Source organism: Petromyzon marinus, unplaced genomic scaffold, assembly GCF_048934315.1.
Source record: "Petromyzon marinus isolate PM22_M1 ecotype Great Lakes invasive population unplaced genomic scaffold, UKy_Petmar_22M1.pri1.0 PM_Scaffold_21, whole genome shotgun sequence".
NCBI classification, from domain to species: domain Eukaryota; kingdom Metazoa; phylum Chordata; class Hyperoartia; order Petromyzontiformes; family Petromyzontidae; genus Petromyzon; species Petromyzon marinus.
In genome coordinates this window covers 401,248-428,588 of record NW_027423180.1, presented here as the reverse complement: position 1 = coordinate 428,588, position 27,341 = coordinate 401,248, and the positions used below count along the sequence as shown (strand labels likewise).

The window sequence follows — 27,341 nt, the reverse complement described above, 5'->3', positions numbered from 1 at the left end:
CTGTTGATGATGTTGATGACGGTGATGATGCTGGCGGGTGTATGTTGGTGATGATGCATACCGATGCTGTTGACGTTGTTGTTGATGATGCTGACGTCGTTGACGCTATTTATTACGTTGGTGCTGATGTTGTTGACGCTATTTATTAATGTTTATGTTGTTGACGCTGCTGCTGCTGCTGCTACTGTTGTCTCCCATCGCCTTCTCTATCCTCCCCACAGGCGCCGTGCTCCGTCTCTCCGGTGACCCTGGCACTTGCTCGGGCTCCGTGCAGTATTTCTCCAACGGCTCTTGGCACGACGTCTGTGCCTCCTCCTCCACTCCCTCCTCCTCCTTCTCCTCCACGTCCTCCTACACCTCTTCCTACCCCTCCACACCTCCCACCACCACCACCACCTCGAACCTCACGGCCGAAAACTCCACGACCACCACCACCTCATCACCCGTCTCCACCTCCTCACCCACCGGCGCCTCCTCCTCGAACCTCACGGCCGAAAACTCCACCACCACCACCGCCACCACCACCTCATCATCATCCTCCACCTCCTCCACCACCTCCACAACCTCGAACCTCACGGCCGAAAACTCCACCACCACCGCCACCACCACCAACACCACCGCCACCACCCCATCCTCCACCACTACCACCTCCACAACCTCGAACCTCACGGCCGAAAACTCCACCACCACCGCCACCACCTCATCATCCTCCACCTCATCATCCTCCAACTCGAACCTCACGGCTGAAAACTCCACCACCACCGCCACCACCACATCATCCTCCACTTCGAACCTCACAGCCGACAACACCACCACCACCAACACCGCCACCACCCCATCCTCCACCACCACCAACACCACCACCACCACCACCCCATCCTCCACCACTACCACCTCCACAACCTCGAACCTCACGGCCGAAAACTCCACCATCACCGCCACCACCTCATCATCCTCCACCTCATCATCCTCCACCTCGAACCTCACGGCTGAAAACTCCACCACCACCTCCACCACCTCATCATCCTCCACCTCATCATCCTCCACTTCGAACCTCACGGCCGAAAACTCCACCACCACCGCCACCACCACCAACACCACCGCCACCACCACATCATCCTCCACCTCGAACCTCACGGCCGACACCACCACCACCCCATCCTCCACCACCTCCACAACCGCGAACCTCACGGCCGACGTGGTCTGCCGTCTGCTTGGGTGCGGCAGCGGAGCTTGGAGCGTCGTCGACTCCCGACCTTCGATGGCCAACTCCTCGACCTCCTCGTCAGCCCGACCCATTGGGCTCTCCTGTCGGGGTGACGAGAGTAGCGTATTCGACTGCCAACTCGGCGGCCAGGACAAGTGCCCGGGCAGTGGCGCCTTGCACGTGGTGTGCGCAGGTGAATGCCTCAATAGTGGCTCGGACGGTAGCAGCAGCAGCAGCAACACCAGCAAGGTGTGACATTTTGAAACGTTTACGAAAGGAAGAATGGAACGGCATGGGGAGAGGGAGAGATAGAGAGAGAGAGGGGCAGACGTCAAATATACAGCAGCGGCGGGCATCGTCAGCTGTCGGGATCGAACCCACGAACTTCCTTCATACCGTATCTTAGCCACTGTAATGAGAGAGACACACACACAGAGTTCAAATATACAGCAGCGGCAGGCATCATCAGGGTCTGGATCGAACCCACGAACTTCCTGCATACCGTATCTTAGCCACTGGTAATGAGAGAGACACACACACAGACTTCAAATATACAGCGGCAGGCATCATCAGGGTCTGGATCGAACCCACGAACTTCCTGCATACCGTATCTTAGCCACTGTAATGAGAGAGACACACACAGACTTCAAATATACAGCAGCGGGCATCGTCAGCTGTCGGGATCGAACCCACGAACTTCCTGCATACCGTATCTTAGCCACAGTAATGAGAGAGACACACACACACAGAGTTCAAATATGCAGCGGCAGGCATCATCAGGGTCTGGATCGAACCCACGAACTTCCTGCATACCATATCTTAGCCACTGTAATGAGAGAGACACACACACAGACTTCAAATATACAGCGGCAGGCATCATCAGGGTCTGGATCGAACCCACGAACTTCCTGCGTACCGTATCGTAGCCACTGTAATGAAAGAGACACACACAGAGTTCAAATATACAGCAGCGGCAGGCATCATCAGGGTCTGGATCGAACCCACGAACTTCCTGCATACCATATCTTAGCCACTGTAATGAGAGAGACACACACAGAGTTCAAATATACAGCAGCGGCGGGCATCATCACGGTCTGGATCGAACCCACGAACTTCCTGCGTACCGTATCTTAGCCACTGGTAATGAGAGAGACACACATAGACTTCAAATATACAGCTGCGGCGGGCATCGTCAGGTGTCTGGATAGAACCCACGCTCTCCTGTATACCTGGCGAGGTAGTTAACATCTCCTAGCTACTTACCTGTTGTATGGGAAAAAAGTGAGGCGGTGCATTTGGGAATGGTCGATGATCCTCTGTCATCCATAAGAGAGGAGGTTTTGTTGGGTTAGATCACATGAATATTAATGTTGTGTCGTTAAACCCGCCGCAGCCAATCAGTGACAGGTTTGTCACTTAAACAACACGTGACAATTCGTTACTTAGTTCAGCACGAACCGGTGCGTGTGTGTGTGTGTTGGAGAGTAAACCCACTACAATATTTAAAATTAGGAAGGGTTTGTCAAGTAAACAGAACGTGACAATAAGTTTCTTAGTTGTTCACTAACCTGTGTGTGTTGGAGAGTAAACCCACTTCAATATTTACAATCAGGAAGGGTTCGTTAAGTAAATAGAACGTGACAATTAGTTTATTAGTTCTTCATTAACCAGTGTGTGTGTAGGAGAGTAAACCCACTACAATATTTACAATCAGAAAGGGTTTGTCAAGTAAACAGAACGTGACATTTAGTTTCTTAGTTGTTCACTAACCTGTGTGCGTTTGTGTGTTGGAGAGTAAACCCACTTCAATATTTACAATTAGGAAGGGTTTGCCAAGTAAACAGAACGTGACAATAAGTTTCTTAGTTGTTCACTAACCTGTGTGTGTGTGTTGGAGAGTAAACCCACTACAATATTTACAATCAGGAAGGGTTTGTCAAGTAAATAGAACGTGACAATTAGTTCCTTAGTTCTTCACTAACCTGTGTGTGTGTGTGTTGGAGAGTAAACCCACTTCAATATTTACAATCAGGAAGGGTTTGTCTAGTAAACAGAACGTGACAATTAGTTTCCTAGTCCTTCACTAACCTGTGTGTGTGTGTGTTGGAGAGTAAACCCACTACAATATTTACAATCAGGAAGGGTTTGTCAATTAAACAGAACGTGACAATAAGTTTCTTAGTTGTTCACTAACCTGTGTGTGTGTGTGTTGGAGAGTAAACCCACTTCAATATTTACAATCAGGAAGGGTTTGTCAAGCAAACAGAATGTGACAATTAGTTTCTTAGTTGTTCACTAACCTGTGTGTGTTTGTGTGTTGGAGAGTAAACCCACTTCAATATTTACAATTAGGAAGGGTTTGCCAAGTAAACAGAATGTGACAATAAGTTTCTTAGTTGTTCACTAACCTGTGTGTGTGTGTGTTGGAGAGTAAACCCACTACAATATTTACAATCAGGAAGGGTTTGTCAAGTAAATAGAACGTGACAATTAGTTCCTTAGTTCTTCACTTACCTGTGTGTGTGTGTGTTGGAGAGTAAACCCACTTCAATATTTACAATCAGGAAGGGTTTGTCTAGTAAACAGAACGTGACAATTAGTTTCCTAGTCCTTCACTAACCTGTGTGTGTGTGTGTTGGAGAGTAAACCCACTACAATATTTACAATCAGGAAGGGTTTGTCAATTAAACAGAACGTGACAATAAGTTTCTTAGTTGTTCACTAACCTGTGTGTGTGTGTGTGTTGGAGAGTAAACCCACTTCAATATTTACAATCAGGAAGGGTTTGTCAAGCAAACAGAATGTGACAATTAGTTTCTTAGTTGTTCACTAACCTGTGTGTGTGTGTTGGAGAGTAAACCCACATCAATATTTACAATTAGGAAGGATTTGTCAAGTACACAGAACGTGACAATAAGTTTCTTAGTTCTCCACTAACCTGTGTGTGTGTGTTGGAGAGTAAACCCACTTCAATATTTACAATCAGGAAGGGTTTGTCAAGTAAACAGAACGTGACAATTAGTTTATTAGTTCTTCACTAACCTGTGTGTGTGTGTTGGAGAGTAAACCCACTACAATATTTAAAATTAGGAAGGGTTTGTCAAGTAAACAGAACGTGACAATAAGTTTCTTAGTTGTTTACTAATCTGTGTGTGTTGGAGAGTAAACCCACTTCAATATTTACAATCAGGAAGGGTTCGTTAAGTAAATAGAACGTGACAATTAGTTTATTAGTTCTTCATTAACCAGTGTGTGTGTAGGAGAGTAAACCCACTAGAATATTTACAATCAGGAAGGGTTTGTCAAGTAAACAGAACGTGACATTTAGTTTCTTAGTTGTTCACTAACCTGTGTGCGTTTGTGTGTTGGAGAGTAAACCCACTTCAATATTTACAATTAGGAAGGGTTTGCCAAGTAAACAGAACGTGACAATAAGTTTCTTAGTTGTTCACTAACCTGTGTGTGTGTGTGTTGGAGAGTAAACCCACTACAATATTTACAATCAGGAAGGGTTTGTCAAGTAAATAGAACGTGACAATTAGTTCCTTAGTTCTTCACTAACCTGTGTGTGTGTGTTGGAGAGTAAACCCACTTCAATATTTACAATCAGGAAGGGTTTGTCTAGTAAACAGAACGTGACAATTAGTTTCCTAGTCCTTCACTAACCTGTGTGTGTGTGTGTGTTGGAGAGTAAACCCACTACAATATTTACAATCAGGAAGGGTTTGTCAATTAAACAGAACGTGACAATAAGTTTCTTAGTTGTTCACTAACCTGTGTGTGTGTGTGTTGGAGAGTAAACCCACTTCAATATTTACAATCAGGAAGGGTTTGTCAAGCAAACAGAATGTGACAATTAGTTTCTTAGTTGTTCACTAACCTGTGTGTGTTTGTGTGTTGGAGAGTAAACCCACTTCAATATTTACAATTAGGAAGGATTTGTCAAGTACACAGAACGTGACAACAAGTTTCTTAGTTCTCCACTAACCTGTGTGTGTGTGTTGGAGAGTAAACCCACTTCAATATTTACAATCAGGAAGGGTTTGTCAAGTAAACAGAACGTGACAATTAGTTTATTAGTTCTTCACTAACCTGTGTGTGTGTTGGAGAGTAAACCCACTACAATATTTAAAATTAGGAAGGGTTTGTCAAGTAAACAGAACGTGACAATAAGTTTCTTAGTTGTTCACTAACCTGTGTGTGTTGGAGAGTAAACCCACTTCAATATTTATAATCAGGAAGGGTTCTTTAAGTAAATAGAACGTGACAATTAGTTTATTAGTTCTTCATTAACCTGTGTGTGTGTGTTGGAGAGTAAACCCACTTCAATATTTACAATCAGGAAGGGTTTGTCAAGTAAACAGAACGTGACAATTAGTTTATTAGTTCTTCACTAACCTGTGTGTTCGTGTTTGAGAGTAAACCCACTACAACATTTACAATCAGGAAGGGTTTGTCAAGTAAACAGAACGTGACAATAAGTTTCTTAGTTCTTCACTAAACTGTGTGTGTGTTTGTTGGAGAGTAAACCCACTACAATATTTACAATTAGGAAGGGTTTGTCAAGTAAATAGAACGTGACAATTAGTTTCTTAGTTGTTCACTAACCTGTGTGTGTGTGTGTGTTGGAGAGTAAACCCACTACAATATTTACAATCAGGAAGGGTTTGTCAAGTAAATAGAACGTGACAATTAGTTCCTTAGTTCTTCACTAACCTGTGTGTGTGTGTTGGAGAGTAAACCCACTTCAATATTTACAATCAGGAAGGGTTTGTCTAGTAAACAGAACGTGACAATTAGTTTCCTAGTCCTTCACTAACCTGTGTGTGTGTGTGTGTTGGAGAGTAAACCCACTACAATATTTACAATCAGGAAGGGTTTGTCAATTAAACAGAACGTGACAATAAGTTTCTTAGTTGTTCACTAACCTGTGTGTGTGTGTGTTGGAGAGTAAACCCACTTCAATATTTACAATCAGGAAGGGTTTGTCAAGCAAACAGAATGTGACAATTAGTTTCTTAGTTGTTCACTAACCTGTGTGTGTTTGTGTGTTGGAGAGTAAACCCACTTCAATATTTACAATTAGGAAGGATTTGTCAAGTACACAGAACGTGACAACAAGTTTCTTAGTTCTCCACTAACCTGTGTGTGTGTGTTGGAGAGTAAACCCACTTCAATATTTACAATCAGGAAGGGTTTGTCAAGTAAACAGAACGTGACAATTAGTTTATTAGTTCTTCACTAACCTGTGTGTGTGTTGGAGAGTAAACCCACTACAATATTTAAAATTAGGAAGGGTTTGTCAAGTAAACAGAACGTGACAATAAGTTTCTTAGTTGTTCACTAACCTGTGTGTGTTGGAGAGTAAACCCACTTCAATATTTATAATCAGGAAGGGTTCTTTAAGTAAATAGAACGTGACAATTAGTTTATTAGTTCTTCATTAACCTGTGTGTGTGTGTTGGAGAGTAAACCCACTTCAATATTTACAATCAGGAAGGGTTTGTCAAGTAAACAGAACGTGACAATTAGTTTATTAGTTCTTCACTAACCTGTGTGTTCGTGTTTGAGAGTAAACCCACTACAACATTTACAATCAGGAAGGGTTTGTCAAGTAAACAGAACGTGACAATAAGTTTCTTAGTTCTTCACTAAACTGTGTGTGTGTTTGTTGGAGAGTAAACCCACTACAATATTTACAATTAGGAAGGGTTTGTCAAGTAAATAGAACGTGACAATTAGTTTCTTAGTTGTTCACTAACCTGTGTGTGTGTGTGTGTTGGAGAGTAAACCCACTACAATATTTACAATCAGGAAGGGTTTGTCACGCAAACGTTGACACGACACAACATTTTGTATTTACACGATCTAACCCAAAATCCTCGATTGTCGATCTTGTTAAGTTGTTACATTAACTTAAAACCCACAGCCTTTCACAGCCAGTACAAGGATGCATATTTGTGTGTGTTTGGTAGTAAAGTGATAAGACTGAATGATAAACATTTGGTTATTGTTAAGTTATTAGATTTAAAGCTTTCGTGAATGCAGGGATTCATATTCTTGGTTCTTTCGGTAAAGTCATCACCACGTAGAAGGGAAATAATAAAATAATAAAAATTAAACGTCGTGAGAATTTTTATTGTTTTATATATTTTATTATTTTATTGTTTCCCTTCAACGTGACTTTAGCGAAAGAGCTAAGAATATGAATTACCGCAGTCACGAAAGCTTTAGAATCAAAATTCAACGTACATTGTCGTCGTCATTTTTAAGCGACGAAACCGGTGGGCTTCTCCACGGATCTGGCTGTCGCCTGATGAAGCTGGTTGCAATCACTGGCGAAACGTCGTTACTCGGTTTGTAAACGTTGTCGCTTGGCTCTCGAACACACAATCGGTTATCGCGCTGTGCGAGTAACGACTTGGCCGCATTCTGTTTGCGTGAAAACCCTTATATCCTTAGCTCTTTCGGTAAAGTCACGTTGAAGGGAAACAATAAAATAATAAAATATATATAAAACAATAAAAATTCAATATATATTTTATTATTTTATTGTTTCACTTCAACGTGACTTTACCGAAAGAGCTAAGAATATAAATTACTGCAGTCACGAAAGCTTTAAATCAAAATTGAACTGCATGTTGTTGTTGTAACGTCCTTACCCCATGGCCCCTGAACTGGACATCGGTGACAAAAGGGCTTTACAGCTCTTCGGATTCTATAAATGCTCCGATTCTGATCCAAACATCCGATTATGCACTGCCCTCAATGTAGGACAAGTCGTGAGGCCTGCCCAACACTTTCTTACAGACGTCTCGGCGGTGTGCCATAGACTAGCAGTGGTACGCAGACCCCTAAGGGGTACACAGACCCCTAAGGGGTACACAGACCCCTAAGGGGTACACAGACCCCTAGGGGGTACACAGACCCCTAGGGGGTACACAGACCCCTGGGGGTACACAGACCCCTAGGAGGTACACAGACCCCTGGGGGTACACAGACCCCTAGGGGGTACGCAGACCGGAGACCCCTAGGTGTACGCAGACCCCTAGGGCTACACAGACCGGAGACCCCCTAAGGGTACACAGACCCCTAGGGGGTACACAGACCCCCTGGGGTACACAGACCCCTGGGGGTACGCAGACCCCTGGGGGTACACAGACCCCTAGGGGTACGCAGACCCCCTGGGGGTACACAGACCCCTGGGGCTACACAGACCCCTAGGGGTACGCAGACCCCTAGGTGTGCACAGACCCCTGGGGGTACGCAGACCCCTGGGGGTACACAGACCCCCTGGGGAGTACGCAGACCCCCTAGGGGGTACACAGACACCTGAGGGTACACAGACCCCTGGGGGTACACAGACCCCTAGGGGTACACAGACCCCTGGGGGTACACAGACCCCTAGGGGGTACACAGACCCCTGGGGGTACACAGACCCCTAGGGGTACACAGACCCCCTATAGGGTACGCAGACCCCTGGGGGTACACAAACCCCCTAGGGGGTACACAGACCCCTAGCGAGTACACAGACCCCTAGGGGGTACACAAACCCCTAGGGGTACACAGACCCCTAGGGGTACACAGACCCCTGGGGGTACACAGACCCCTAGGGGGTACACAGACCCCCTGGAGGTACACAGACCCCCTAGGGGGTACACAGACCCCTGGGGGTACACAGACCCCTAGGGGGTACACAGACCCCTGGGGGTACACAGACCCCTGGTGGTACGCAGACCCCTGGGGGTACACAGACCCCTGGGGGTACGCAGACCCCTAGGGGATACGCAGACCCCCTAGAGGGTACGCAGACCCCTGGGGGTACGCAGACCCCTAGGGGGTACACAGACCCCTGGGGGTACACAGACCCCTAGGGGGTACACAGACCCCTGGGGGTACGCAGACCCCTGGGGGTACACAGACCCCAAGGGGTGCACAGACCCCTAGGGGTACACAGACCCCTGGGGGTACACATTACATACGTACAGCACTATACGCTACGCTGCAATACACGACGCTATGAAACACCGCGCTACTATACACGAGGCATTACATTGTAATACACTACACTGGACATCGGTGAAAAAGAGCTTCGAAGCTCATCGCATTCCTCCTGAAAGCCTTAATGAAGGTTCCCATTCTGTGGTCGTTGCTGAAATGGAATGCGCACATCGTTCTGTTTGCTAAAATATATCTATTTTTAAAATCGGTTGCTTCAGGATTTCCGACCGTTGCTACGACGCCTCTGCCGCCGACGACGTCACCGACGACGTCACCAATGACGTCATCGACGACGTCACCGATGATGTCACCGACGACGAGAACGAGTGCTCCTCCGTAGCAAGTGCCCACGAGCTACAATATCCGTGAGTGGATGTTGGTCTTCTATCACCCCCCCACCCCCGCGGTTAGACACGGTGTGGCTACGTGCAGCGGTGCAATGTACACGCTACACTATACACTACACTATACACTACACTATACACTACAGTATACACTGCACTATACACTACACTACTATAAACTACACTATACACTACACTATACACTACACTATACACTACACTATACACTACACTATACACTACACTATACACTACACTATACACTACACTACACCACTATAAACTACACTACTATACACTACTATAAACTACACTATACACTACACTATACACTACACTACACCTTACACTATACACTACACTATACACTACACTATACACTACACTATACACTACACTACACCACTATACACTACTATACACTACACTATACACTACACTATACACTACTCTATACACTACACTACACACTACACCACTATAAACTACACTACTATACACTATACATTACACTTTACATTACACTATACACAACACTGTACACTACACTACACACTACACTATACAATATACTACTATACACTACACTATACACTACACTATACACTATACAGTACCCTATACACTACACTATACACTACACTATACACTACACTTTACACTACACTATACACAACACTGTACACTACACTACACACTACACTATACAATATACTACTATATACTACACTATACACTACACTATACACTACACTATACATTACACTATACACTACACTACACACTACACCACTATAAACTACACTACTATACACTACACTACACTATACACTACACTATACACTACACTTTACACTACACTATACACAACACTATACACTACACTCCACACTACACTATACAATATACTACTATACACTACACTCTACACTACTATACACTACACTATACACTACACTATACACTGCACTATACACTAAGCTACGAATACCACTATACACTACACTATACACTACACTATACACTACTATACACTACACACTATACACTAAACTATACACTATTATACACTACACTATACACTACACCACTATACACTACTATACACTACACTATACACTACACTACTATACACTACACTATACACAACTATACACTACACTGTACACTACTATACACTACACTATACACTACACTGTACACTACTATACACTACACTATACACTACTACACTATACACTACACACTACACCAGGGGTCGGGAACCTTTTTGACTAAGAGAGCCATGAAAGCAAAAAATTTGGAAATTTATTTCAGTGAGAGCCATATAATATATTTTAAAAGTGAATTCAACTAAATGTCAGTATAATAAGCCTCTGAATTTATTCTTTTAAATAATGTTGTTATAACACTCACCATTAATGCGACTTCTGGTGCTGCATGGATTTGCTGATGTCTTTGTAGTCGGGTTGGTACTTGGTGAGGTTAAGCTTCATGCAAGCGTTGAGGCTTTCATCCGTTAAACGTGATCGTAGGTTGGACTTGATGTTTTTAAGATGTGAGAATGACTGCTCACATGCATACGTAGATCCAAACATGGTCAATACAGCAATACTCACCCGCTGCAGTGTGTGGTATGTGACAGGAAGCGCGTTCCAAGTTTTGAGAATCAGCTGGTCTTCGGGTTGGAGTTTTTTCATTTCTGTCCACATGTGCTTGCTCGCCAACTCCGCTTTCTGTCGTGTGATTCTTTCCAAAACTTCATTCAGTGACTTGAACTTATTCACCCACATGTCTGAGGCCTTCAGGTCAGCCACTTCTGCTTCAAAATCTCTGACGGAGACACCAGGGATGTAATTCAGGTCGGCTGTGTTCAGTGAACACTCGTTTGGATGGGTGATGAACTTAAAAAGACGAGTGTGCTCACGAAATTCTCCAAAGCGTGCTTTGAAGGACTGTAGGAGACTGGATGTGCAGCCAGCTAGCTGGTGGAGATCAAGGTTTTGAATGGGCTCACTTGCTGTGCATGCATCTTTAAATTGGCTCAGTTTTTCAAAATGTAGTAAACGACCTGTTTCAAGATCCGTGATGAAAAGCTCCAGCTTGTTTTCAAAAGCAAATACAGCTTGTTGAAGGGATAACACTGTATTTCCAATGCCTTGCATTTTCACGTTGAGCTGGTTCAGATGTTCAGTCAAATCTACGAGATAGTAAAACTTGAGGAGCCACTCGGTGTCGGCTAGCTCAGGATGCCCGACGCCTTTCATTTCAAGGAAAGTCCGGATTTCGTTCAGGCAAGCCGCAAAACGGCTAAGCACCTTCCCTCTTGACAACCAACGCACATTGCTGTGCAAAAGCAGACCAGGATAGTTATTTACAACTTCATCCAGCAGTGTTTTAAACTGGCGATCATTTAAGGCTCGGGCAACAATAAAGTTGATCACACGAATGACCAGCGACATCACTTCGCCAAACTGCCTGTCACACATCTGAGCACAAAGTGCCTCCTGGTGTATAATGCAATGGAAACTTAGGATGGGTCTATTTTCATGTTCACGGAGAAGCGCCACAAATCCTTTGTTTTTCCCCACCATACACGGAGCACCATCAGTACACACTGAGAGAAGTTTATCCATAGGTAGACTTTTTTTCTTGAGCAAACTCCATGAAAGACTTGAATAAATCCTCACCTCTTGTGGACCCTTTTAATGGCAGAACAGCAAGACTTTCTTCGCGCAGTGTGTCACCAACAGCATATCTTGCAATCACGCTGAACTGCGACAAATGGCTCACGTCTGTTGACTCATCCAAAGCCAGAGAAAAGAACGGCGCTGCATTTATGTCCTTCACTTGCGTTTCCTCCACTTTGTTTGCCATCACGATGGTACGATCATGAACAGTTCTTGCCGACAGAGGCATGTCTTGTATCCGTTTGATTATCTTGTCTTTGTTCGGAAGATCATCAAAAAGTTCATTGGCTACATCCAGCATGGACGTTTTAGCATACTCGCCATCTGTGAATGGTTTTCCGTTCCTCACTATTGCTAAAGAACCAGCAAAGCTAGCCGAATTATAGTCACCTTGCCGGGTCCATACGCGGAGTTGCTGCTGGCTAGCTTGCACCCTGCTCAGAAGCTCTTGGCACGCTTTCTTTCTGCTGTCTCCCGCAGGGTATTTTGATGCAAAGGTAGCGTGGCGCGTGTCGAAGTGCCGCTTTACATTCGACCGTTTCAACGGTGTAATTTTGTCATTGCAAATTAGACACACCGCAAAACCCGCTCTCTCCACAAAGGCGAATTCTTCGGTCCATTCGTCCTGAAATGTACGATACTCGTCGTCTTTTTTTCTTTTCGCCATCTTCTTCGTCGAAGGGTTAGCTTTGAGCTAATGACCGAGCAGACGCAGTCTCAGACTGATTCAAAAGGGGGCGTTTACCTGTTTTACCCAGCAACGGCAAACGTAGGCCAGTATCATCCAATTAAAATAATGGACAATTGCTCCTGCAGCCCTGAACAGGACATGCGCAGTGAAAAATCGATGGATGGATTAAAACAAGTGAGAATATTTTGTTTTATCTGCGAGCCATATGCAATCATCAAAAGAGCCACATCTGGCTCGCGAGCCATAGGTTCCCGACCCCTGCACTACACTATGCACTACACTATACACTGCATTATACACTACTATACACTACACTATACACTACATTATACACTTCACTAAACACTACACTATACACTACACTATACAGTGAGGGAAAAAAGTATTTGATCCCCTGCTGATTTTGTACGTTTGCCCACTGACAAAGAAATGATCAGTCTATCATTTTAATGGGAGGTTAATTTGAACAGTGAGAGGCAGAATAACAACAAATACATCCAGAAAAATGCATGTCAATAATGTTATAAATTCATTTGCATTTTATTGAGGGAAAAAAGTATTTGACCCCATCTCAAGCAGAACAATTTCTGGCTCCCAGGTGTCTTTTATACTGGTAACGAGCTGAGATTAGGAGCACACTCTTAAAGGGAGTGCTCCTAATCTCAGCTTGTTACCTGTATAAAATACACCTGACCCCAGAATCAATCAGTCAATCAGATTCCAAACTCTCTACCATGGCCAAGACCAAAGAGCTCTCCATGGATGTCAGGGACAAGATTGTAAACCTACACAAGGCTGGAATGGGCTACAAGACCATTGCCAAGCAGCTTGGTGTTAAGGTGACAACAGTTGGTGCGATTGTTCGCAAATGGAAGAAACACAAAAGAACTGTCAATCAACCTCGGCCTTGTGCTCCATGCAAGATCTCACCTCGTGGAGTTGCAATGATCATGAGAACGGTGAGGAATCAGCCCAGAACTACAAGGGAGGATCTTGTCAATGATCGCAAGGCAGCTGGGACCATAGTTACCAAGAAAACAATTGGTAACACACTACGCCGTGAAGGACTGAAATCCTGCAGCGCCCGCAAGGTCCCCCTGCTCAAGAAAGAACATATACATGCCCGTCTGAAGTTTGCCAATGAACATCTGAATGATTCAGAGGACACCTGGGTGAGAGTGTTGTGGTCAGATGAGACCAAAATGGAGCTCTTTGGCATCAACTCAACTCGCTGTGTTTGGAGGAGGAGGAGGAATGCTGCCTATGACCCCAAGAACACCATCCCCACCGTCAAACATGGAGGTGGAAACATTATGCTTTGGGGGTGTTTTTCTGCTAAGGGGACAGGACAACTTCACCGCATTAAAGGGACGATGGACGGGGCCATGTACCATCAAATCTTGGGTGAGAACCTCCTTCACTCAGCCAGGGCATTGAAAAGAGTCGTGGATGGGTATTCCAGCATGACAATGGCCAAGGCAACCAAGGAATGGTTCAAGAAGAAGCACATTAAGGTCCTGGAGTAGCCTAGCAAGTCTCCAGACCTTAATCCCATAGAAAATCTGTGGAGGGAGCTGAAGGTTCGAGTTGCCAAACGTCAGCCTCGAAACTTTAATGACTTGGAGAAGATCTGCAAAGAGGAGTGGGACAAAATCCCTCCTGAGATGTGTGCAAACCTGGTGGCCAACTACAAGAAACGTCTGACCCCTGTGATTGCCAACAAGGGTTTTGCCACCAAGTACTAAGTCATGTTTTGCAGAGGGGTCAAGTACTTAATTCCCTTATTAAAATGCTAATCAATTTGTAACATTTTTGACACGCGTTTTTCTGGATTTTGTTGTTGTTATTCTGTCTCTATGCCTCGCTCTCTCTGTCTCTCTCTGCCTCTCTCTCTGTGCCTCTCTGTTTCTCTGTCTCTCTCTGTCTCGCTCTTTATCTCTTTGTCTCTCTGTGTCTCTCTGTCTCTCTGTGTCTCTCTGTCTCTCTGTGTCTCTGTCTCTCTCTTTCTCTCTCTCTTTATCTCTCTATCTCTCTGCGTCTCTCTGTCTCTCTGTGTCTCTCTCTCTCTCTGTATCTCTCTGTCTCTCTGTGTCTCTCTGTCTCTCTGCGTCTCTCTGTCTCTCTTAGTCTCTCTCTATCTCTGTGTCTATCTCTGTCTCTCTGTGTCTCTCTGTCTCTCTGTGTCTCTCTCTATCTCTGCGTCTCTCTGTGTGTCTCTCTCTCTGTGTCTTTCTGTCTCTCTGTGTATCTCTCTGTCTCTATCTCTCTGTGTCTCTGTGTCTCTCTGTCCCTCTATGTCTCTCTCTGTCTATCTGCGTCTGTCTCTGTCTCGGCAGCGTTCTCCGGCACGAGCGGAAACTTCTGCTCCCCGGGGTTCACGGACAACACGACCTCACGGGAGGTCATCTTCACCATCACCACCGGCTACTCCTTCATCATCAAACTTCGCTTCGTTAGCACGAGGTGGGTGCTCACCCACACTCGTCACCCACTCTCACCCACGCCCTCACCCACACCCTCACCCACGCTCACCCATACCCTCATCCACGTTCACCCACGCTCACCCACACCCTCACCCACACTCAACAACAACCACCATTCGCCACTAAGTGGTGGTGATGTCACCACGACTCTTGTGCCAGGCCATGTGCACGTTGGGGCCACGTGAAGTGTCGAACGCCCGCTGGCAGGAGGTCACGGGGCAGACCCAAGTGCCACGGGTTGACTGACTGAGATAACTGAGATGACTGGCTGATGCACCACCTGTGCCCCCTACTGTGCCAACTTGCTGTGCTTCAGCCAACTGGCGCTCCGCTCGTTGTTGTGAGCGTCGCTGCTCCGCCCTTCGTTGTTGTTGGAGGGCGACTACCTCCAACTGCCCAGTAGCGTCCTTCACGAGCCTCCTCCACTGAGGCCGATCTTGACACTGCCGGTACCAGTCATCGGCAAGTCCACTCAGCTCCACGTCCTCCTGTACCACATCACTCCATCTCTTCTCTAGCCCGTGCCGCGCCCATTTAGCCCCCTCGATCCGGCCGAACAAAAGATGTTTAGGCATGCGGTGGCTGGGCATGCGGGCTACATGACCCAGCCAACGCAGCGTTGCCTGCCAGAGGAGCTCGCCGATGGGACTTTGTCCAGATTTTTCAAGGATTTGTGAGCTCCTCACACAATCCAGCATGGTTAAACTCAGGATGGATTGTAGGCAGGCCAGCCTAAATGTTTCTAACCGGCGAAGATGTTCCATTAGGGGGGTCCACGTATCGCATGCGTAGAGAAGGGAAGGAATGACCGTGGCAGAGAAGACCTGAAGCTTCATGCGGAGCGACAGACCAGGTAGCTTCCACACAGCGTTACGCAACTGATCAAAAGATATTGCCGCTCGACTGATTCGGAGTGAGACCTCTGCTGTTAAACTGGAGCCAGTCATAAGCACACTGCCCAGGTATGGGAAACTCTCCACTCTCTCCACAACTCCCCTATCACCAATTGGGAGTTGTGGGGGTGGAGTGTCCGATGGTACAAAATACCCAGGCAGGTGCTTAGTTTTGGTGGGGCTGATGGTAAGTCCCCACCTCTTAGTGGCAAGCTCCAGGTTTAGCAGCAGCGCCTCCAACTCCTCCTCTGAGTGAGCAGCAATTAGCAGATCATCGGCATACATAACGTGATTGAGCAATAGGGAGCAGCCATCCTTTGACCGCACCCGGGCATCAATCAACCTCCCATTGTATCTGCATCAGATGGAAATTCATCCGCTACAGCTTTGAAGGCTTCACGAACTACGTGGTCGAAATAAATGTTAAATAATGTGGGAGCCAGAGGACATCCCTGTCGCACCCCAACGTGTACAGGGAATGGCTCCGACTCCCGTCCACGTAGTTTTACCTGGGCCCGCTCACCATCATGAAGGTCCTTAATGATCGTGAGCAGCAGGTCAGGGACTCCAAAAGCACGAAGAACAACCCAGAGCCCAGTCCTACTCATAGTATCATAGGCCTTGACAAGGTCAATAAAGCATAGATGTAGGTCTTGTTGGAATTCCCTACAACTCTGCTGTAGCAGACGGACAGAAAATATGGCATCTGTGCAGGACCGCCCTTTCCTGAAACCGCATTGGGGCTCCGCAAGCCTCTCCTCAGCGTGCCTGGCGAGGCGATGTTGAATAATCCTTGCCAGGACCTTTCCCGGCACACTGAGGAGTGAGATGCCCCTGTAGTTGTTACAGTCTGTGCGGTCCCCCTTCATAAAGAGAGTGACCACCAGGGCATCCTTCCAATCCTGCGGAACCCGTCCAGTAGGTCCAGACTGTTGTTATGATGTCATGTAGGGCAGTCTGTGCACAAACGCCACCCTCCCTCAGCATTTTGCTTGGGAGATCATCTCTGCCCACTGCCTTTCCTGGTCTCAGACTCTGGATCGCCTTCAGTACTTCCTCAAAAGATGGCACCTCAGCCAGCCACTCACAGGGGGTGACTTTTTCCTCCAATATTTGAGGCACCGCAGCCTCGACAGGGTCATCCCCACTTTGTCCCACGTTGTTTTCCAGGCTGAGAGATTTCTTCTCCCCCAGGACCTCACAGAAATGCTCAGCAAATCTTCAAACCTGTTCCTGGGGGTCAGAGATTGGATCACCGTTCCTTCCCCTAATGATGGTAACAGGCGTGGCGCTGCAGGTTACTTTTTTGATGAAATTAAAGAGCGATTGGTCACCCATACCTTCACCCACACTCACCCACGCTCACCCACACCCTCACCCACGCTCACCCACACTCACCCACACCCTCACTCACGCTCCTCACCCATAACCTCACCCACGCTCACCCACGCTCACCCACGCTCACCTACACTCACCCACACCCTCACCCACACTCACCTACACCCTCAACCATACTCATCCACGCTCCTCACCCACCCCCTCACCCATGCTCCTCACCCATAACCTCACCCACACTCACACTCACCCACGCTCACCCACACTCACCCACACCAAAACCCACACCCTCACCCATGCTCCTCACACATAACCTCACCCACGCTCACCCACCCCCTCAGCCACGCTCACCCACACCAAAACCCACACCCTCACCCATGCTCCTCACCCATAACCTCACCCACGCTCACCCACACCCTCAGCCACGCTCACCCACACCCTTACCCACGCTCACCTTCACCCATGCTCACCCTCACCCATGCTCCTCACCCACACTCACCCACACTCACCCACGCTCATCACCCACTCAGCAGCCCCGAGATAAACGAAACCTGCAATTTGTATGTTCACCAGCAGGGTAAGACACCCACCCCACACCACCCCTGCTGCTCTGTAGGAATTATGAGTGCATCGATTATTTATGAGTGAACGATTAGTTATTATTGAATGATGAGTGAATGATGAGTGATGAGTGAATGATGAGTAAATGATGAGTGATGAGTGAATGATGATTGAATGCTGAGGGAATCGACGAATTATTAGTGAATCGATGAATCATGAGTGAATCTATTAATTATGTAGATGTATAATTAATGCATAGAGACCCACAGACATGAGTGAAAATGCATAAAGACGCACAGAGACTCATATAGACACACAGAGATGCATAGAGACCCATGTAGATGCATAGAGACCCACAGACATAAGTGAAAATGCATAGAGACGCACAGAGACTCATAGAGACACACAGAGACTCATCGATTCCCATATAGATGCATAGAGACCCACAGACATAAGTGAAAATGCATAGAGACGCACAGAGACTCATCGATTCCCATATAGATGCATAGAGACCCAAAGACATGAGTGAAAATGCATAGAGACGCACAGAGACTCATAGAGACACACAGAGACGCATAGAGACCCATATAGATGCATAGAGACCCATAGACATGAGTGAAAATGCATAGAGACGCACAGAGACTCATAGAGACACACAGAGACGCATAGCGACCCATATAGATGCATAGAGACCCACAGACATAAGTGAAAATGCATAGAGACGCACAGAGACTCATAGAGACACACAGAGACACATAGAGACCCATACAGACGCATAGAGACCCACAGACATAAGTGTAAATGCATAGAGACACACAGAGACTCATAGAGACACACAGAGACGGATAGAGACACACAGAGACTCATAGAGACACACAGAGACGCATAGAGACCCATATAGATGCATAAAGACCCACAGACATAAGTGAAAATGCATAGAGACGCACAGAGACTCATAGAGACACATAGAGACGCATAGAGACCCATAGAGACGCATAGAGGCCCATAGAGATGCGTAGAGACCCATAGAGATGCATAGAGACCCACAGAGATACATAGAGACCCATAGAAATACGTAGATACCCATATAGATACAAATATAGAGACACATAGATATACATAGAGACCCATGAAGACCCAGACACTCATAGAGACTCATATAGATCCATTGAGATACATAGAGACCCATAGAGACCCATATAGATCCATAGAGACCCATAGAGATACGTAGCTACACATAGAGATACAAAGAGAGCCATATATATGCATATAGACCCATAGAGACGCATAGAGATGCATAGAGATGCATAGAGGCCCATAAATATACATAGAGATCCATAGACATAGATAGAGACCCATATATATACATAGAGACCCATAGAGACCCATAGAGATACATAAAGATACATTGAGATACATAGAGACCCATAGAGACCCATAGATATACATAGAGACCCATAGAGATACATAGAGATCCATTGAGATACATAGAGACCCATAGGGACACATAGATATTCATAGAGATCCATTGAGATACATAGAGATCCATAGAGATACATAGAGACCCATAGAGACCCATAGAGATCCATTGAGCTACATATAGACCAATAGAGACTCATAGAGACGCATAGAGACCCATACACACCCATAGATATTCATGGAGACCCATAGATATACATAGAGATCCATAGATATACATAGAGCCCCATAGATATACATAGAGACCCATAGATTTACATAGAGACCCATAGAGACCCATAGAGATCCATTGAGATACATAGAGACCAATAGAGACCCATAGAGACGCATAGAGACCCATACAGACCCATATATATTCATAGAGACCCATAGATATACATAGAGATCCATATATATACATAGAGCCCCATATATATGCATAGAGATGCATTGAGATATGTAGAGACCCATAGAGATACATAGAGTCCCATAGAGACCCATAGATATACATAGAGATGCATTGAGATACATAGAGACCCATAGAGATACATAGAGACCAATAGAGACCCATATAGACGCATAGAGACCCATAGAAACGCATAGAGACCCATACTGACCCATAGATGATGATGAGAGAGAGACGCAGACTCCAAATATACAGCAGCAGCAGCAGGCATCTTCAGGGTCGGGATGGAACCCACAACCTCCTGCATACCAGGCGAGGTAGTTAACATCTCCTAGCCACCGTGATGATGAGAGAGACACAGACTCCACATATACCTCCTGTATACCAGGCGAGGTAGTTAACATCTCCTAGCCACCGTGATGATGAGAGAGACACGCAAACTCCAAATATACAGCAGCAGGTGTTAGGGTCGGGATGGAACCCACGACCTCCTGTAGACCAGGCGAGGTAGTTAACATCTCCTAGCCACCGTGATGATGAGAGAGACACAGACTCCACATAGACCTCCTGTAGACCAGGCGAAGTAGTTAACATCTCCTAGCCACCGTGATGATAAGAGAGAGAGAGAGAGACGCAGACTCCAAATATATAGCAGCAGCAGGCATCGTTAGGGTCGGGATGGAATCCACGACCTCCTGTATACCAGGCGAGGTAGTTAACATCTCCTAGCCACCGTGATGATGAGAGAGAGACACAGACTCCACATAGACCTCCTGTACACCAGTCGAGGTAGTTAACATCTCCTAGCCACCGTGATGATGATGAGAGAGAGAGACACGCAGACTCCAAATATACAGCATCAGGCATTGTCAGGGTCGGGATGGAACCCACGACCTCCTGTATACCAGGCGAGGTAGTCAACATCTCCTAGCCACCGTGATGATGAGAGAGACACGCAAACTCCAAATATACAGCAGCAGGTGTTAGGGTCGGGATGGAACCCACGACCTCCTGTAAACAAGGCGAGGTAGTTAACATCTCCTAGCCACCGTGATGATGAGAGAGACACAGACTCCACGTAGACCTCCTGTATACCAGGCGAGGTAGTTAACATCTCCTAGCCACCGTGATGATAAGAGAGAGAGAGACGCAGACTCCAAATATATAGCATCAGCAGGTATCGTTAGGGTCGGGATGGAATCCACGACCTCCTGTATACCAGGCGAGGTAGTTAACATCTCCTAGCCACCGTGATGATGAGAGAGAGACACAGACTCCACATAGACCTCCTGTACACCAGTCGAGGTAGTTAACATCTCCTAGCCACCGTGATGATGATGAGAGAGAGAGACACGCAGACTCCAAATATACAGCATCAGGCATTGTCAGGGTCGGGATGGAACCCACGACCTCCTGTATACCAGGCGAGGTAGTCAACATCTTCTAGCCACCGTGATGATGAGAGAGACACGCAAACTCCAAATATACAGCAGCAGGTGTTAGGGTCGGGATGGAACCCACGACCTCCTGTAAACCAGGCGAGGTAGTTAACATCTCCTAGCCACCGTGATGATGAGAGAGACACAGACTCCACGTAGACCTCCTGTATACCAGGCGAGGTAGTTAACATCTCCTAGTTACCGTGATGATAAGAGAGAGAGAGACGCAGACTCCAAATATATAGCATCAGCAGGCATCGTTAGGGTCGGGATGGAATCCACGACCTCCTGTATACCAGGCGAGGTAGTTAACATCTCCTAGCCACCGTGATGATGAGAGAGAGAGACACAGACTCCACATAGACCTCCTGTATACCAGTCGAGGAAGTTAACATCTCCTAGCCACCGTGATGATGATGAGAGAGAGAGACACGCAGACTCCAAATATACAGCAGCAGGCATTGTCAGGGTCGGGATGGAACCCACGACCTCCTGTATACCAGGCGAGGTAGTCAACATCTCCTAGCCACCGTGATGATGATGAGAGAGAGAGACACATACTCCACATATACAGCAGCAGCAGGCATCGTCAGGGTCGGAATCGAACCCACGACCTCCTGCATACCAGGCGAGGTAGTTGACATCTCCTAGCCACCGTGATGATGATGAGAGAGAGACACAGACTCCACATAGACCTCCTGTAGACCAGGCGAGGTAGTCAACATCTCCTAGCCACCGTGATGATGAGAGAGAGAGACACGCAAACTCCAAATATACAGCAGCAGGTTTTAGGGTCAGGATGGAACCCACGACCTCATGTAGACCAGGCGAGGTAGTTAACATCTCCTAGCCACCGTGATGATGAGAGAGACACAGACTCCACGTAGACCTCCTGTATACCAGGCGAGGTAGTTAACATCTCCTAGCCACCGTGATGATGAGAGAGAGAGAGACACAGACTCCACATAGACCTCCTGTATACCAGTCGAGGAAGTTAACATCTCCTAGCCACCGTGATGATGATGAGAGAGAGAAACAGACTCCACATAGACCTCCTGTACACCAGTCGAGGAAGTTAACATCTCCTAGCCACCGTGATGATGAGAGAGAGAGAGAGACACGCAGACTCCAAATATACAGCAGCAGGCATTGTCAGGGTCGGGATGGAACCCACGACCTCCTGTATACCAGGCGAGGTAGTCAACATCTCCTAGCCACCGTGATGATGATGAGAGAGAGAGACACAGACTCCACATAGACCTCCTGTAGACCAGGCGAGGTAGTTAACATCTCCTAGCCACCGTGATGATGAGAGAGAGAGACGCAGACTCCAAATATACAGCAGCAGCAGGCATCATCAGGGTCTGGATGGAACCCACGACCTCCTGTATACCGGGCGAGGTAGTGAACATCTCCTCGCCACCGTATATCTCTCTCTCCACGTGGTCGCGTTGAATTTTTTCCAGGTCCTCCGGTTTTTCACTCCACATTTAGAATCAACGTCAGTGAGTGAGTGAGTAGGTGAGTCAGTGGGTGGGTGAGTTAGTGAGTGAGTCAGTGAGTGAGTGGATGAGTGAGTAAGTGAGTGAGTGAGTCAGTGAGTGAGTGAATGAATGAGTAGGTGAGTGAGTGAGTCAGTGAGTGTGTGAGTTAGTGAGTGAGTCAGTGAGTGAGTGGATGAGTGAGTAGGTGAGTGAGTGAGTCAGTGAGTGTGTGAGTGAGTGAGTGGGTGAGTGAGTGCGTGAGTGAGTGGGTGAGTCAGTGAGTGGGTGAGTTAGTGAGTGAGTTTGTGAGTGAGTAGGTGAGTGAGTCAGTGAGTACGTGAGTCGGTGAGTGAGTGCGTGAGTTGGTGAGTGGGTGAGTTATTGAGTAAGTGAGTCAGTGAGTGAGCGAGTGAGTGCGTGAGTCGGTGAGTGAGTGAGTCAGTGAGTGTGTGAGTTAGTGAGTGAGTCAGTGAGTGAGTCAGTGAGTGCGTGAGTCGGTGAGTGAGTGAGTTAGTGAGTGAGTGAGTCGGTGAGTGGGTGAATCAGTGAGTGGGTGAGTCAGTGAGTGAGTGAGTCAGTGAGTGGGTGAGTCAGTGAGTGAGTGAGTGAGTGGATGAGTGAGTCGGTGAGTGCGTGAGTCAGTGAGTGAGTGAGTCAGTGAGTGAGTAGGTGAGTGAGTGGATGAGTGAGTGAGTCAGTGAGTGAGTCAGTGAGTGAGTCAGTGAGTGAGAGAGTGAGTGGATGAGTGAGTGAGTCAGTGAGTGAGTGAGTCAGTGAGTGAGTGAGTGAGTCAGTGAGTGAGTCGGTGAGTAAGTGGATGAGTGAGTGAGTGAGTCAGTGAGTGAGTGAGTAGGTGAGTGAGTGAGCCGGCGTAATTTGCGCATCGCATTGGTGAGCCACGATCGCGACATTGAACCACCTTGGTTAACACACCCACCAACCCCCCATCCATACACGTACACCTGATCTTTCACCGGAAGATCTAATCATCTTGGTCACCCACCAACCCACACGTCCGTCCGTCCGCACGCACGCGTCTGCCCTGAACGCCTCTCTGCCCTCCCCGATTATAGTTGCGCTGCTGCTTCTGCTCTTGTTAATCCGGCTGTTATGGATTGACTTATGTATCTAGCGAAGGACGCTTGGTTCAGTGGCGTGTGTGTGTGTGATGTGTGTGTGTGATGTGTGTGCGTGCGTGCGTCGCTATTGTAAAGTTTTAATGACGTTTGTTGGGAAAAGTGTCACGCTGTTGTACGTAGCATTGTTTTTAGAAAGTTTTAGAGGGGCTTGGTTTGGCCCGATTTTGATTAGGCGCTTTTGTGACTGCAGGAATTACTCTTTGTTTTTTTTTACTGTAAAGTCACGTGGAAATAATAAAAAATAAAATGATATAATAGCATACGACGTTTCGATCGCAACCCAAGCAATCATCATCAGGTATATCTGCGGTTATGTGTTTCCTCTACCTGATGTTGATTGCTTGTGTTGCGATAGAAACCTCGTATGCTAATTTTATTTTGTATTATTTCTGCGTGACTTTACCGAAAAAAAACAAAGAGTTGGCCCGTTATTTATTTATTTGGTACGGATTTGCGCCTTAAAATTTCGCTCTGTATTGCGTTACGATTGTTATTAGGATCAAACATCGAAATGGAAGTTTCTTGCACTACTTGTACGCCTTTTATTCCTCTCTGTGTGAGTGACCCGTAGACTCACACAGAGACCCGTAGACTCACACAGAGATAGAGAGAATCACACAGAGATCCGTAGACTCACACAGAGACCCGTAGACTCACACAGAGACCCGTAGACTCACACAGAGACCCGTAGACTCACACAGAGACCCGTAGACTCACACAGAGATCCCTAGACTCACACAGAGACCCGTAGACTCACACAGAGACCCGTAGACTCACACAGAGATAGAGAGAATCACACAGAGAGACCCGTTGACTCACACAGAGACCCGTAGACTCACACAGAGATAGAGAGAATCACACAGAGATCCGTAGACTCACACAGAGATAGAGAGTATCACACAGAGAGACCCGTAGACTCACACAGAGACCCGTAGACTCACACAGAGATAGAGAGAATCACACAGAGATCCGTAGACTCACACAGAGAACTGTAGACTCACACAGAGATCCGTAGACTCACACAGAGACCCGTAGACTCACACAGAGATCCGTAGACTCACACAGAGACCCGTAGACTCACACAGAGACCCGTAGACTCACACAGAGTTCCGTAGACTCACACAGAGACCCGTAGACTCACACAGAGATACATAGACACACAGATACAGAGAATCAGAGAGAGACCCGTAGACTCACACAGAGACCCGTAGACTCACACAGAGACCCACAGACTCACACAAAGACCCGTAGACTCACACAGAGTACCGTAGACTCACAGAGAGATAGAGATAATCACAAAGTGAACTGTAGACTCACACAGAGATACAGAAAATCACAGAGAGACCCGTAGACTCACACAGAGACCCGTAGACTCACAGAGAGACCCGTAGACTCACACAGAGACCCGTAGACTCACACAGAGACCCGTAGACTCACAGAGAGACCCGTAGATTCACACAGAGACCCGTAGACTCACACAGAGACCCGTAGACTCACACAGAGACGCTTAAACTCACACAGAGATAGAGAGAATCGCACAGAGACCCGTAGGCTCGTTTGAATTGCATTGTTTACCTACGTGTGCGACGTTCAGACCTGCGCGCGGTGAATCGTTATTTGCTGACGATGGCAGGCTGAGCGCCTCCGAGCCGTGCGCCATCGACAGCGTGGAGGTGCTCGACGGAGCCTCGCTGGCCGCCGAGAGTCTGGCCCTGCTCTGCTCGACGCCCCTGGGCTCCACGGGGAAGCAGAGCATCGTGTCCACGGGCAGCAGCCTCACGCTGGCCCTCCGAGCCAATGACTCCCTGGAAGGTAGAGAGGAAGCGTCGTGTTTAAGTTCCCGACAGCCGCGCCTCTGATTGGGCATGGTGCGAGAGGAATTCAACACGCACACAGAGACCCGTAGACTCACACAGAGACCCGTAGACTCACACAGCAGAGACCCGTAGACTCACACAGAGACCCGTAGACTCACACAGAGACCCATAGACTCACACAGAGACCCGTAGACTCACACAGAGACCCGTAGAGTCACACAGCAGAGACCCGTAGACTCACACAGCAGAGACCCGTAGACTCACACAGAGACCCGTAGACTCACACAGAGACCCATAGACTCACACAGAGACACGTAGACTCACACAGAGACCCGTAGAGTCACACACAGAGACCCGTAGACTCACACAGCAGAGACCCGTAGACTCACACAGAGACCCGTAGACTCACACAGAGACCCGTAGAGTCACACACAGAGACCCGTAGACTCACACAGCAGAGACCCGTAGACTCACACAAAGACCCGAAGACTTACACAGAGACCCATAGACCACACAGAGACCCGTAGACTCACAGAGAGACCCAGAGACTCACACAGAGACCCGTAGACTCACACAGAGACCTGTAGACTCACACAGAGACCCAAAGACTCACACAGAGACCCGAAGACTTACACAGAGACCCATAGACCACACAGAGACCCATAGACTCACACAGAGATCCGTAGACTCACAAAGAGACCCATAGACTCACACAGAGACCCATAGACTCACACAGAGATCTGTGGACTCACACAGAGACCCGTAGACTCACACAGAGAGAGGGAGAATCACACAGAGACCCGTAGACTCACACAGAGACCCGTAGACTCAGACAGCAGAGACCCGTAGACTCACACAGAGACCCGTAGACTCACACAGAGACCCGTAGACTCACACAGAGACCCGTAGACTCACACAGCAGAGACCCGTAGAATCACACAGAGACCCGTAGACTCACACAGAGACCTGTAGACTCACACAGAGACCCATAGACTCACACAGAGATGCGAAGACTTACACAGAGACCCATAGACCACACAGAGACCCGTAGACTCACATAGAGACCCATAGACTCAAACAGAGACCCGTGGACTCACACAGAGACCTGTAGACTCACACAGAGACTCATAGACTCACACAGAGACCCGAAGACTTACACAGAGACCCATAGACCACACAGAGACCCATAGACTCACACAGAAATCTGTAGACTCACACAGAGACCCATAGACTCACACAGAGACCCATAGACTCACACAGAGACCCGTGGACTCACACAGAGACCTGTAGACTCACACAGAGACTCATAGACTCACACAGAGACCCGAAGACTTACACAGAGACCCATAGACCACACAGAGACCCATAGACTCACACAGAAATCCGTAGACTC

The 27,341-nt window shown here is 47.2% G+C and overlaps 1 long non-coding RNA gene across 1 annotated transcript; it reads left to right on the top strand.

Annotated features, from left to right (window-relative positions):
- Positions 1-9,547: 9,547 nt before the first annotated feature.
- Positions 9,548-26,664, top strand: LOC142922913 (uncharacterized). Its single transcript, XR_012940414.1, has 3 exons — positions 9,548-9,573; positions 15,270-15,396; positions 25,765-26,664. It is a non-coding gene; the product is annotated as an uncharacterized LOC142922913 (long non-coding RNA).
- Positions 26,665-27,341: the final 677 nt, after the last annotated feature.